Here is a 12,996-nt window from a genome sequence, read left to right as displayed (position 1 = left end):
GCTGAGTAATCTGCAGAAATGCAGCACTTCTCTGTCTCTCATTGCCCTCGTGTCTTCAACCCATTCTCTGCACACGCGGTGCTTCTTCTTGTGCTCTAAAGACAGCTCCTGCATGTTCTTTTTCCCTCCCCTGTCTACCTCTCTGTTTTATAGACTACCTATTAAAAATGCTTATTAAATTGTCAAGAACAACAGTAAGTACGTGTCCTGAGACTCTCTTCTAGGGTAGCTTTTGCTTTGGATCTTCTGATTCTTGGCATCATTGCTGATAATCTTTGGCCATCATTATGGAAAAGAATTTGAAAAAGAATAGATGCATGTGTATATATCACTGAATCATTTTGCTGTTTACCTGAAACCATCAAACACTGTTAACCAACTATACTCCAAAATAAAATACTAAGTTTTTTACAAAAAGTTAAATTATTTATTATTCATAAATAATATGAATTAAAAGGCTTTATAACATATATGGCGGTATGAGTGAACAACCCAAGCTTCTTGTTAGTGCTCTTTACTTTCTCACTGAAAGAACTGTATGCATGCCTTCCACGCTCCTATTTCTGTATTGCAGCTCATACGTTTTAAAGCATGCATTACTTAGATAGCTTATGCAATGGCGTTAATGTTCATCTCGAATGGGTGGCAGTCCCTGTTAGAGGAGTTCTTTAGTTGAGGCTGCCAACCGCCTTCAGCTTCCTCAGTTCTAACAGTTTGACAGATGTGTGCACATTTCAAAGCAACCAGTGATTTATAGCATTTGTCTCTTTGCCTGAAAGTTTTCTCCAGGGCTTTTGTTGGTTTTATAGTCTATGAAGTGGATATAAGTCTTGGAGGACTGAAAGTGCACTTCAATACCGATTTATCGTTTCCCGAGCCTGCAACATCGTTGGGCCAAGTACGTTATCCAAAACAAGAATCGTTAAACAAACTAATGTCATTACAAACTGTTTTTTTTAAAAAGTGCACAATTGTATATAGAATCATCAAATGTAACTGAACACATACTGTTAAAAAAAAATTCTGGCGATTTTTTTCATGGAAATTCGTGGATCTGCTTATTTTTGGTCAGAAAACTTGCCATATATGTATGTGGACCTATGTATGTTATACATTTGTGTGCATATATATGCTGCATGTGAGTATAAATATTGCGTTATGATATTGTGATGCTGCATGTACTGTCATAGCTATTTCATTACAGAGTGTAGGCAAATGTGCGAAGTTGCTCTCTGAAAGCCGAGCACCAAGCTAGGAGATAGGAGAGTGGTCCAAATGAGAGTCTGGACGTCTCATGAGCATTCTTACTTATAACGTACAGACAATTACATTGGTCTCCAACGTGCTCACATTATCCTCGTTTGCTAAAGTTCATTGCCAAAGCGTAACTTGCCATGAGGCGTGGGTTTGACCTTCCAGTGTGATGTGTGTAAGGTTTATGAAATTGCAGAGTAATGGTCCAGCCACAGGATGGGAACGGGAACTGCATTTCTGAAGCACTCGCTAAGGCAGGCACTGGGCTAGCATCTTCGTCACCCAGATCATCTTTCTTTCCGTTTTTATTGAAGTTTAGTTGGTTTACAACACTCTGTCAGTTTCTGTTGCACTCCAATGCTTTGGCCACCTGATGGGAAGAGCTGACTCCTTAGAGAAGACCCTGATGCTGGGAAAGCTTGAAGGCAGGAGGAGAAGGGGACGACAGAGGATGAGATGGTTGGATGGCATCACCGACTCAATGGACATGAGTTTAAGCAAGCTCTGGGAGTTGGTGATGGACAGGGAGGCCTGGCGTGCTGCAGTCCATGGGGTTGCAAAGGGTCGGACACGACTGAGTGACTGACCTGAGCTGAACTGTAGTAGAGCAAAGTGACTTAGTTAAACATACATATTTATCTATTCCTTGTCGTGTTCTTTACCATCATGTTCATTACCATTCATTGGAGGATATCTAATACAGTTCTCTCTCAGATCACCTTTAGGACAATCTCTCCATTTTCGGCCATTTACAAATTGCACAGACTCAGCCGTTGAAAGCAGCGCCTCTCGCTGACACACAGCTCGAGTGGGCCAGGCCCGGCACCGCAGGACGGGTGCTCGGCTCAGTCAGCTGTGGTCCTCGGTGCTGGCCGGGCTGTGTTCTCGTCCGCAGTGTGAGGCCTCTTCTAAACCTATGCAGCCTGTTGAGCAAGCTCAGTGGCTGGTGGCTCTTCCCTCGTGGGCTGTCCACTAAGAGCCCCAGTTTCTAGAGGCCTCTCGCAAGTCTTGCCAAGTGAAGATATTTATAAAAACCTATCAAGAAAATCTTCAGTTGTCTTTATTTCTCTCGACTAAAATGTCATGGAAACCCATTGCATCAAAATAATTTAATTTTACCTTTAAACTTACACTTAAATATAAACTCCATGCTCGTGCTCATGCTAAGTCCCTTCAGTCATGTCCGACTCTGCGACCCCATGGACCATAGCCCGCCAGACTCCTCCGTCCATGGGATGCTCCAGGCAAGAATGGTGGAGTGGATTGCTGTGCCCTTCTCCAGGCGATCTTCCCGACCCAGGGATCAACCCCATGTCTCCTAGGTCTCCTGCATTGGCAGGTGGGTTCTTTACCACTACTGCCACCTGGGAAAGCCCCAAACTTCCATATTTAAACTTAAAATCATACCAGTATTCCTTGAAAACTCAAGGCTGTATTCCTTCTTTCATTGATGTGTTCAATAAATTATTTAAGGGTCAACTTCTGCATATCAGTACTCAGTCCAGAGGATACAACAATGCTAAATAAGACATTTTCTCTGTTTTCATAGGTAGAAGAAAATAAATCAAGAGATAGATTATCTATCTATCTATGTGTGTGTGTGTGTGCGCACACACACACACACACACACACATATATATATATATAGAGAGAGAGAGAGAGAGAGAGAGATAATAACTAGATTGGTAGATAGAACTACTGGTAATTGCAATAAAGTTAAGCAGATCGGATTTAACTCAAGAATGTCTTATAGTCTGAGGCCTAAAGGATCAAGGAGAATTGGTTTTGCTCCTAGGAGGAGCAGGAATCAGGTACAGGAAGGACTTTAGCAATGAGGGAACAGGAAAAAAAAAAGTCAGAGTCCCTGAAAACTATTCCTCAAGGGTAAAAGTGGCAAGAAATAGAAATGGTAGATGGTCTATAAGTGTGGGCTTCTCTGATCACGGTATAAAATCATGGCTTATTTCTTTGTGGCTAGTTTCAAATCATAAAGGACATGTGGCCGCATGTATAGGGATTAGTAATATCTTCTCTCTCATTATTTAAAAGTCCCTAATAATAGAAGTGATAGCTTTGGGTAAACATTTATCAAAATAAATGGACCATTCTCCTGTAAGCATTAAAAGTGTTTTGAGCATCACTTCTGAAATTAGCTTGATATATAGTGTATGTATTGGCTCAAGAAATGAAATTGCAATTAGACTGACTTTGGGGCTTCCCAGGTGGCTCAATGGTAATGAACCCACATGCCAGTGCAGGAGAGGGGTTTCAGTCTCTGGATGGGGAAGATCCCTTGGAGAAGGAAATGGCAACTCAGTATTCATGCCTTGGAAATCCCATGGACAGAGAAGGCTGGCGGGCTATAGTCCATGGGGGTGCAAAAGAGTCGGACATGACTGAGCCGCTAAACAACAAACAACAAGTGTTGCCACTGTCTGAAAGCAATCCTACAGCTTTATGCTGCTTGCGAGAGCTTGCATTATTCGTGGCAGTAATAGGTAGATGCTCGCGCAATTTAATTTATTTACTCCTTAATGTGAATCCTAAGCATGTAACCAAATAAGGAAATAAAAAAATGAAGAACAATTGTGATCTGTTGTTAGGTTACATTATTAGTGCACTGAAATAAACAAATATTCCTTTTTGCTTTATTTTTAAATTATTTATAAAATGCAAAGGCAGATCTGAAGCAGTGAGTATAAAACGAGTTAAGTGGGATATAAGGTTGAACTCTGGGGAGCATTAATCTAGGTTTCAGAAGTAAATGATCTAGCAGCCGACAAATGATCCCAGAAATGCTTTTGAAAGACACATGTGACCCAGGTAGATTTTCATACCTGAATACATTGTTGAAATGGAGAGGGGGAAAAAGAAATTCTTAAGCCTGTTAAACTGGCCTTGAAATTTCCATTTTGAAACTGCAATAGTTGAGATACTTTCTCCTCTGGTGTGCGTATGTATTAATGCTTTGTTGAATAATGAGGGGTTTGTTTGCTCAGAGGACTCAGGCCTGGAGGTAATTTGGTTTCTGAGGTTCACACACCCCGTGACTCCTGCGCCCAGTCTGTTGTGTCATTTCCTGTAATCTCCAAACACGGCGGCCTGGGGACATCCTGAACTCTAGGTTCCCTCTCCTTATTCCTAGTGTCTCCCCAGTCTGGCCCTCAGCACTGTAGTATCTGACCACACTGGTTTCATCATCCCCTTCTCCTCTTTTTCATAGTGTTTCTGCTGGGTTTTTTTTTTTCTTTGTTTTGCATGCCTCCTTCCAGATCTCAGCTTTTCTCATAGCATGGATTAGAACCCAACTCTCTTGCTGGTGGCCTCCGAGTCCTGACATGTGAGTAAGATTTTACAGAATTACAGACTTGATATTTGGAAAGAGACAAATGCTTCCAATTCCTAGCCTTGAGGCTCTAAGTTCCTCGACAAAATCTGCTTTCTGCCTTAATCTTCTGAAGATGGAGCTCTCAGAGCCGCTGGGAGCAGCGCTTTATTAACTTTATGTTATGGAGCCACACCTCCCGATTCACTGAGAATATCCTTCAAAGACTGAGAAGTAGCTTAGAGTGCTGTGTCTGTGCTGTTTGAATAACCTTATTTCCACAAGCTGTCCATAAACGTATTTCCTTTAATGGATAACTGGCCATTCTGGTCACCTTACTTTCAGAGACTTTTTGCTTTGTCAATATGTCACATAAGAACTGAGTGCAGTGCTCTCTGTGGCATCAATGAGTTCAGAAGAAATCTATTCTATTTGCCCATCCTGGTAATGCCACCTACTGAGAACTACGAGATCAAACTGGCCTAGTGGTGCCCACACTGGTGTCCATCATCCCAGTAGATAATGTCAAGTTTAGGCTAATTAAGTCTGGATAAACCACACTTCCAGTAACATGTGGTCTTAGACCTGAGAGACTTGAGGAAGGACTTTGCATTTTTTCTAATTGATTTTTTTACTACTGTAGATATGACCAGTCTTTCAAGCTAATTCTAATCTTTTGGGTCAGAAGCTATAAACCTTCTCTTTAGCTAGAGGAATGAGTCAAGGCAGGGTTGTTTACCTTGCATTTCAAATGTTAGGCAAGACAATGGGAACGAGATTCTGTATTATAAAACCAAAAGGAATAAAACAGAAACAAAGATCCTCTTGCTCGAAATACTGCTTCAGCAACCTAATTAAAAAAAAAAAAAGCTTTGAAAAATAATCTCACATTTAATTCATTGGAAGCTATTCAATTATCATTTAATTTCTGTAGACTTTACCTAAGATCAGAACCATATTTTCTTTGCAGTCTTTTGCTGTTACCAAATGGTACGCTTCCCACAGGGCACTAGTGATAAAGAACCTGCCTGCCAATGCGGGAGACGTAAGATGCATGTTCCATCCCTCGTTCAGAAAGACCCCCTGGAGGATGACAACCCACTCCAGTGTTCTTACCTGGAGAATCCCATGGACAGAGGAGCCTGGCGGGCTACAGTCCACGGGGTTGTAACGAGTCAGATACAACTGAAGTGGCTTAGCACACAAGTGTGGAGAGGGCAATGGCAAACCACTCCAGTGTTCTTGCCTGGAGAATCCCATGGATGGAGGAGCCTGGTGGGCTACCATCTGTGGGGCTGCACAGAGTCGGACACGACTGAAGTGACTTAGCAGCAGCAGCACACAAGTGATATGCTAGGTATCACAAAAGTATATTCTTATGGGAAGCAGGTCATCACACTCAGAAACTGTTCCAGTGCAACACGAACTAGAATGGACTCGTTGATACACTTACGGTGTGTGTAAGCTGTGCCCGAAATTATTGATTGTTATGGAGGTATATTTTCCCTTTAGAAGGAGCTCTGTCACTTTCTAAATGCGTGCAGCAAAGCCTGAATTACTTGGAGTTCCCCCTCCTATTTCTGTCCTGGAAGGAGAAAGATTTTCAGAGGCTCGGGGCTGGCTCTGGGGCCCTGCATGGTGTTGCATCGCCCCTCCCCCATCCCTGTGATCCCTCAAAGCCACCCTCGTGTACAGTCACATGACCCAGCTGCAGTGATGGCAGCCCAGTCCCCTGGCCTCAGGGCAGCGGGAGGTGGGAAATAGGTCACTGGCCTCTTCACAAATAGCAGAGTTCCCTGCTGCAGTTTCTCAATATCAAAGAGAAAAGCCCATCGGAGTGATGCTCAGAGGCTCTTTACCCCAGAGGTGTCTACTAGAGCCTCTAGGAGATTAAATCTAAATCAAGAAAAAATAAAGTGGGAAGAATGATTTGAGTCTCATGAGTGTTCATAGCATTTTCACACACTGATGTTTTCTCTGAACATTAAACATAGGTTAGAGCAAGTATTTTACATTTCTTGTCGTTCGCTGAATGAGTCTGTGCTCCAAGAGAGGCAAGATCACGATGGCCTTATTTAATGGTGTCCTCTGGGGTGTTCAGGTAGATGGTCAACAGCAGATTCAAGAGGCGTGCATGGGTGTTTAAGTGCCTAGGTTCATTCTACATGTTACTGATACAGAGGATGGGTCGTACACAGTTTGACCTGAGTACACAAACTCAGGGAGATAGTGAAGGACAGGGAAGCCTGGCGTGCCACAGTCCGTGGGGCCACAAAGAGTTGGACATGACTCAGCAAATGAACAGCAACAAAGCACACAGTTTATAAAAGTAGGGACATGTAATCCTCTTTGTTGCAAATTCTATTTAGCTAACCATTTCTCGCAGAATACTTGTGCTGATTTTGGTAAACTCTTGTATGTGTGCCCCAACTATGGTTGCAATGGACAAATTGACCAATGAGTGTGGCCAAACATGAACGGCGGTTGCTATTCTTAGTTACATTAAGCAGGGGGAAGACACTGACACAGTGAGGCACAGTAAAACTCCTCTCATTTGTCCCTACGAGTCGGACACGACTGAGCGACTTCACTTTCACACATTGGAGAAGGAAATGGCAACCCACTGCAGAGTTCTTGCCTGGAGAATCCCAGGGATGGGGGAGCCTGGTGGGCTGCCGTCTATGGGGTCGCACAGAGTCGGACACGACTGAAGTGACTTAGCAGCAGCAGCATTTGTCAATGCAGTGACGTGAGAGCAGCCTCTCTTCTGGATCAGGGGACAGTTGTTGAACACTGTAAAGATATTTCCACAATTTTTATGCTACTCACAATGTGACGGTTATGTTCATGAAGCACTTTTATGTTTAATTTGGCTTACTAACATTTTCTCCATCACTCTCTTAGGACTAGACAATCAACAAAGCAGTAAATCAAACTGTGACTTACATTGATTACCTATTTCTGTCCCGTAAACATGGCCTTCTTGGCCAAACTTGCACCACCGGTGTGACACCACCAAACGCATCACTAAACACAGTGCCCCACCCATATCTGGACGGTGGAAATACCATCCAAATGGTATGTTTCCACCATCCAAATGTGCTCCATATAAAAACCTCAATGAGAATGCAGATAATAATAAAGTTCAGTAAAGCAAGGAGTAATGCACTTTAAATATTTATTACCTTGGTCTCTTATAATTTGACTGTAAATTTGTTTAATGTTTAATTCTATCTGCTTAGACAACTAGTTTGCAAAAACACTTTTAAATTTGACAGTGAATCCCAGCCAGTGCAGATTCACCCCACCTACCATGTGAGCATCCCTGCTTTCTGATAGCTGTATGTGGGCGCTGAGCATCCAGGGTCAAATAATGTTGGTTATTACTGCCTGTGCCAATATCTGATTTATCAAATTTCTTAACATATTGATCATACCTTCTGATATTAGGAGGCCACTGAGTATATTGACCAAGTGATAAGGTTCTAGTTTCTTTGAAGAAAAAGTGAAAGAGAAAAGTGACTAAAAGGAAAGTTTCAGAGACAGACACACAAAGTTTAAATCTTGGATCTATGACTTCCTAGGTGTGCAGAACCAAAGACATGGCCTGGGTTGCTTCCATTATAAAATGATGATAATAGTAACAATGCTAGGGGGCACTGTGAGCATTAAATTAGATACTGTATATACTAAGTGTGCTGGGCCAAGAACTTGAAAATGTTAATTGTTGTAAAATTTGGGGTTAGTCCTCCCAATTATGTATATGCAGAAATTAAATTTCTATATCTACAAAGTAGAGTTGATCCTTCTGGTCCTTCCTAAACCTTGTAAGGATGTCAGCCAATGACTCAGAAGGCCATGAAAATTCCTGTTACTCAGAGAGTGGGCCCCCATGGATCCGACCTTTACCTTGTATAGCACTCCCCCCCCCATCCCCACAGCTTCAGAGTTGAATATTAACCCATACTCTTACTTAAAAGTTACTTCAGTATTAGAAAGTATGAAACATAAAGGGCTGAACAGAAAAGTAAGCATGAAAAATCTTTCTTTGCTAAAGGGATAAGAGAATGAATTGTTTTCTACCAGTATGCCCCCCATTCATGGAGTGAATATGTCATCTTTGAAAGATTTGTCTATTTCTCCTGCTTTAAAATAGGAATTGCAGGTCTGTGAATGAAATAGACAGCTACTTCCCAAGCACTGCTTATAATCCTCTTCCCTGTGGGGAAGACTGAAAAGGGTATTTGCAAAATCTGTGAATGAGCAAAATTCATATAAACTGAGTATGTCCTGAGTTTAGTAATCTTGTATTTTTTTGAGAAATACCAACTTTGGAAAAGGAAAGGTTAAATAAATATGGGCTTACGTGGATCCAGTGATATTTGTTAACTACTTCCTTGAGTTAATATCGTTAACCTGGATATTTTATGGTTATAAGCCAACATGCTAATGATGATAACTAGAATTATAGTATTTTCTTGATTGACTAATACAAGACTGAAATATAATTTACCCCAAATTCTTGATGCATCAAAGGTTGAAATCAGTAAGGACCATAGGGAAAAAGATTTGTCAGTGATGACTAGAATCGGAAAGGAAAAGCCTCACTTTGCAGGTTATGTCATCTCAGTTTCTTAGGTGGCTTCCTCTCTTTAGGAGAAGTCTTTTATCAGTGTGAATAGTGGCTGCAGAAATCACAGTTCCCCCCACTCTGGTGATGGCTTTTAGACCATGGTGAACAAAACTCTCAGTAGCCTCTGCTACTGTTCTCCTGTCCTCTGTCTTCCCCCCAACACACACACCTTGTAACACACCTCCAGCTTCTGCTTAGTCACCTTCTGCTGACTCTTCAACAGTCAACGAGTCTCACTTCTCACCTGTTGCCTTTCAGTAGAACGAAGCTGAAAGTGTGAGCTTCCGGTGGCCCGAGTTCAGATTCTGCCTCTGTTCATCTCTGGGTGAGCTCCCTGTCTCTTTTCTGTAAAATGAGAACGACACCTCCTGCAGAAGACTGCTGTGGGGACTAGGCGGCCAGGACACAGGAAGTGTCCCAGACCTTGCCCTCAGACACATGGCCTTCAATCTCATGAACTTGTACCTGGGTTCGATTACTGGGTAGGCAAGATCCCCTGGAGATATCTAAACTGCTCACAGTTTACATAAACATGTTCCAACCTTATTGTCGAAACACCTGTCATGTGCCGATACTGTTGGGGGTGTTGAGAATACAGTGGTGAACAAGGCGAAGCCCTCACCGTCATCACCCCTATATCCATCTATGTGGCAAAACACATAGGTAAACACGTGAATATATACTATGGTGGCAGATGATACAAGCAGCAAGAATAGAGAAACAGCAAGGGGCATTGAGAAAGAAGGCTTCTCTGAAGAGGTGTCATTTGAGCAGAAAACTAAGTGGAAAACAAAGAGGAAGTGATGACATGATGGCAGCCACATGCCCCAACGCACTGAGTCAAGAACATCTTAGGTATGTCCAGAAAGAGGCAAAGAGGACTGAGCAGCTGGAGCTAAGAAGTCAAGATAGTGACAGGAGGTCAGGCTGCAGAAATGGGCTGAAGTCATGCTAAGGACTTAGTGTTTCATAATCAGGAGAAGAAGGGGGTGACAGGGGATGAGATGGTTAGATAGCATCACTGCCTCAGTGGACATGCGTTTGAGCCAACTCTGGGAGATAGTGAAGGACAAGGGAAGCCTGGCATGCTGCCGTCCATGGGGTTACAAGAGTCAGACACGACTTAGCCATTGAACAACCACAACAACAAAGCTGTAGAATTAGTACTGTAGAATGATCTGATAGGATTGTATCATGGAAACCGGACCAGAGATGCATGGAGAGGGAAGAACAAAGAGGTAGGATGGGGTGACCTCCCTATTTCAGGGTGGAGCTTAGGAACCTGTCAAAGGCAGCAAGGTGGCTTTCTGCTGGTATGGGCAATCGATCGCCTGAAGAGCAAACGTGAGCATCTGCAAAACTGCTCCAGTTGTGCCTGCCGTCTGGAGAGGCACTAATCATCAGTCACGCAGTATCTCTTTTGACTTATGGGCAAATGGATTGAGAAACAACCTGCCGGGTGTCTAACTTGTTGCTACAGAGATGTGCTTCAGTGACAAAGTATATGAGAAAGAGGAGAAGGCAGTGATACAAGAGGTGAATAAAAGACGCATTGTCCCAAAGGTCTTAGCAATATGAATTGGTTCAGATCTTCTTTTGAAAGGTCTAGGTACTGATTTTGAAAAGTCATACAGTAATAGAATTAAGACATTTCCAGGAAGTCAAAACCTGCACATTCTAGACAGTCTTGCTTTTCCCTCAGTGACTTAGCTCACATTGCATCCTTTTCCCCACCTTCTTTGGCATTTCCACAGTTAAGTTTCAGCACTCTCCTAGCTGCAGTTTGCGGTGCCCTTTGAAGCCACATCACAGTTAGCAACCTCTCATTCCAGGTTGGGTCCTGAGGCCACTGCCGTTGGCTGTGCCTGCCGGCAAGCATGCATCTGTGATGAGGGCTGCTGCTGCTAAGACGCTTCAGTCGTGTCCGACTCTGTGCGACCTCATAGACAGCAGCCCACCAGGCTCCCTCATCCCTGGGATTCTCCAGGCAAGAACACTGGAGTGGGTTGCCATTTCCTTCTCCAATGCATGAAAGTGAAAATTAAAAGTGAAGTTGCTCAGTCGTGTCTGACTCTTAGCGACCCCATGGACTGTGGCCCACCAGGCTCCTCCGTCCATGGGATTTTCCAGGCAACAGTACTAGAGTGGGGTACCATTGCCTTCACTTGGTCTTAATTAGGGAAGCTCCTGGTCTACCTTGGCTGTCATCAGAAGCAACATCTTCTGTTCCACTTTTACCAAATCTATGTCTTTTAAAACTCAAGACAAAATGGAGAACAGTATCTTGCACTGTTCTTTTAATTCTGTGACTTCTTTTCTAAGCAGCCAGGAATAGGGCTTTCTTGGATTTTCTGGGTGGGCTGCTTTCTAAACTTCATATAATGAGGTTGAAGTGGAGGTATTCACTGGAGAATTCAGCTGCACAGTGTGCCTAAGCTAATGAGCCGTGGGACTGCGCTTTCCCATCATCTCTGAAAACTGGAGCACAAGGTGTCAGTGAGAATAAACATGGGTGACATTTCTGTCACATTAATGTTAACATCTCATGTTACTATTTTCAAGACTGCCAGTGAAATACCATGTGAGATGAGACATGGTCATCCCCATTCTTTTGGAATTCTCTAATTCATATATATATATATTTAAGTATTTTAAAACTTTTGTAACTATTGCTGGGGGTCATATTTTGAATTCTCTTTTTCTGATGTGAATACACTAAATACCTTTTATGCTTGATTAATAACAGGGTAAGTAGTCTTTCAGTTCAGCTCAGTTGCTCAGTCGTGTCCGACTCTTTGCGACCCCATGAATCGCAGCACACCAGGCCTCCCTGTCCATCACCAACTCCCAGAGTTCACCCAAACTCATGTCCATCGAGTCAGTGATGCCATCCAGCCATCTCATCCTCTGTCGTCCCCTCCTCCTCCTGCCCCCAATCCCTCCCAGCATCAGAGTCTTTTCCAATGAGTCAACTCTTCGCATGAGGTGGCCAAAGTTTTGGAGTTTCAGCTTCAGCATCAGTCCTTTCAGTGAACACCCAGGACTGATCTCCTTTAGGATGGACTGTAGCTCAGTTCAATTATGTAAATATGTTTTTTTCCTATATCTTTCTCTTGGTGATAATATCTCTTAAACACATGACCTTTTTTTCCTGATCTATAGTCGGCATTGCGCATACGTAATCATAATTTAGGGCTCCAGCAGTAGTGGAGAATTTATCTCATCCATACTTCTCAATCCTGGCTACACAGCAGTACTGACTAGGAAGCTGGGGGAAAAAATGCCAATAACCCAGCTAGCCCCTGGAGGATCTGTTAGAGCTGTTCTGGTTATGAGACAAATTGTTGTCCTATTTTATCACTCCCCAAGTGATGCCAGTATGCGCCCAGTGTTGAGAACCAGTGATTTATAACTGATGGGATGTCCCGTAAAACTGGGTGTGTGTTTATAAAGTGATTAATGGATACACATCTAGTTACTCCACATGAAAACCATGTGTTGTGATTGATTTCATTAGCACATGTAATTTCCAAAACAAAACTTTTATTAAATAAAAAGCTTTTAGACAAAAACCAAAGGACAACATAATTTACCATCAATATGTCCTTAAAAAGTAGACGCTGAAAGGAAGGAAGGAGGGAGGAATAGAAGGAAGGAGAGAAAGAAGATAGATGATCCAGAGTAAAAATAAAAGTACCCTTCATCTATGACATAATAAAAAGGAAGGCTTTAGCCACATTCCTGCATCTGTATTCAACACTGATACAGTTTGGGCTCTTCTGAA

General features: G+C 42.7%; 1 protein-coding gene across 4 annotated transcripts in view; it reads left to right on the top strand.

Annotated features, from left to right (window-relative positions):
• Positions 1 to 12,996, top strand: part of NALF1 (NALCN channel auxiliary factor 1) — a 606,190-nt gene that overhangs the window by 524,979 nt on the left and 68,215 nt on the right. The gene's annotated exons all lie outside the window — the stretch shown is intronic.

Source organism: Bos javanicus, chromosome 12, assembly GCF_032452875.1.
Source record: "Bos javanicus breed banteng chromosome 12, ARS-OSU_banteng_1.0, whole genome shotgun sequence".
NCBI classification, from domain to species: Eukaryota; Metazoa; Chordata; class Mammalia; order Artiodactyla; family Bovidae; genus Bos; species Bos javanicus.
The sequence above is the reverse complement of the archived record's forward strand: the minus strand, read 5'-3'. Positions and strand labels throughout refer to the sequence as shown.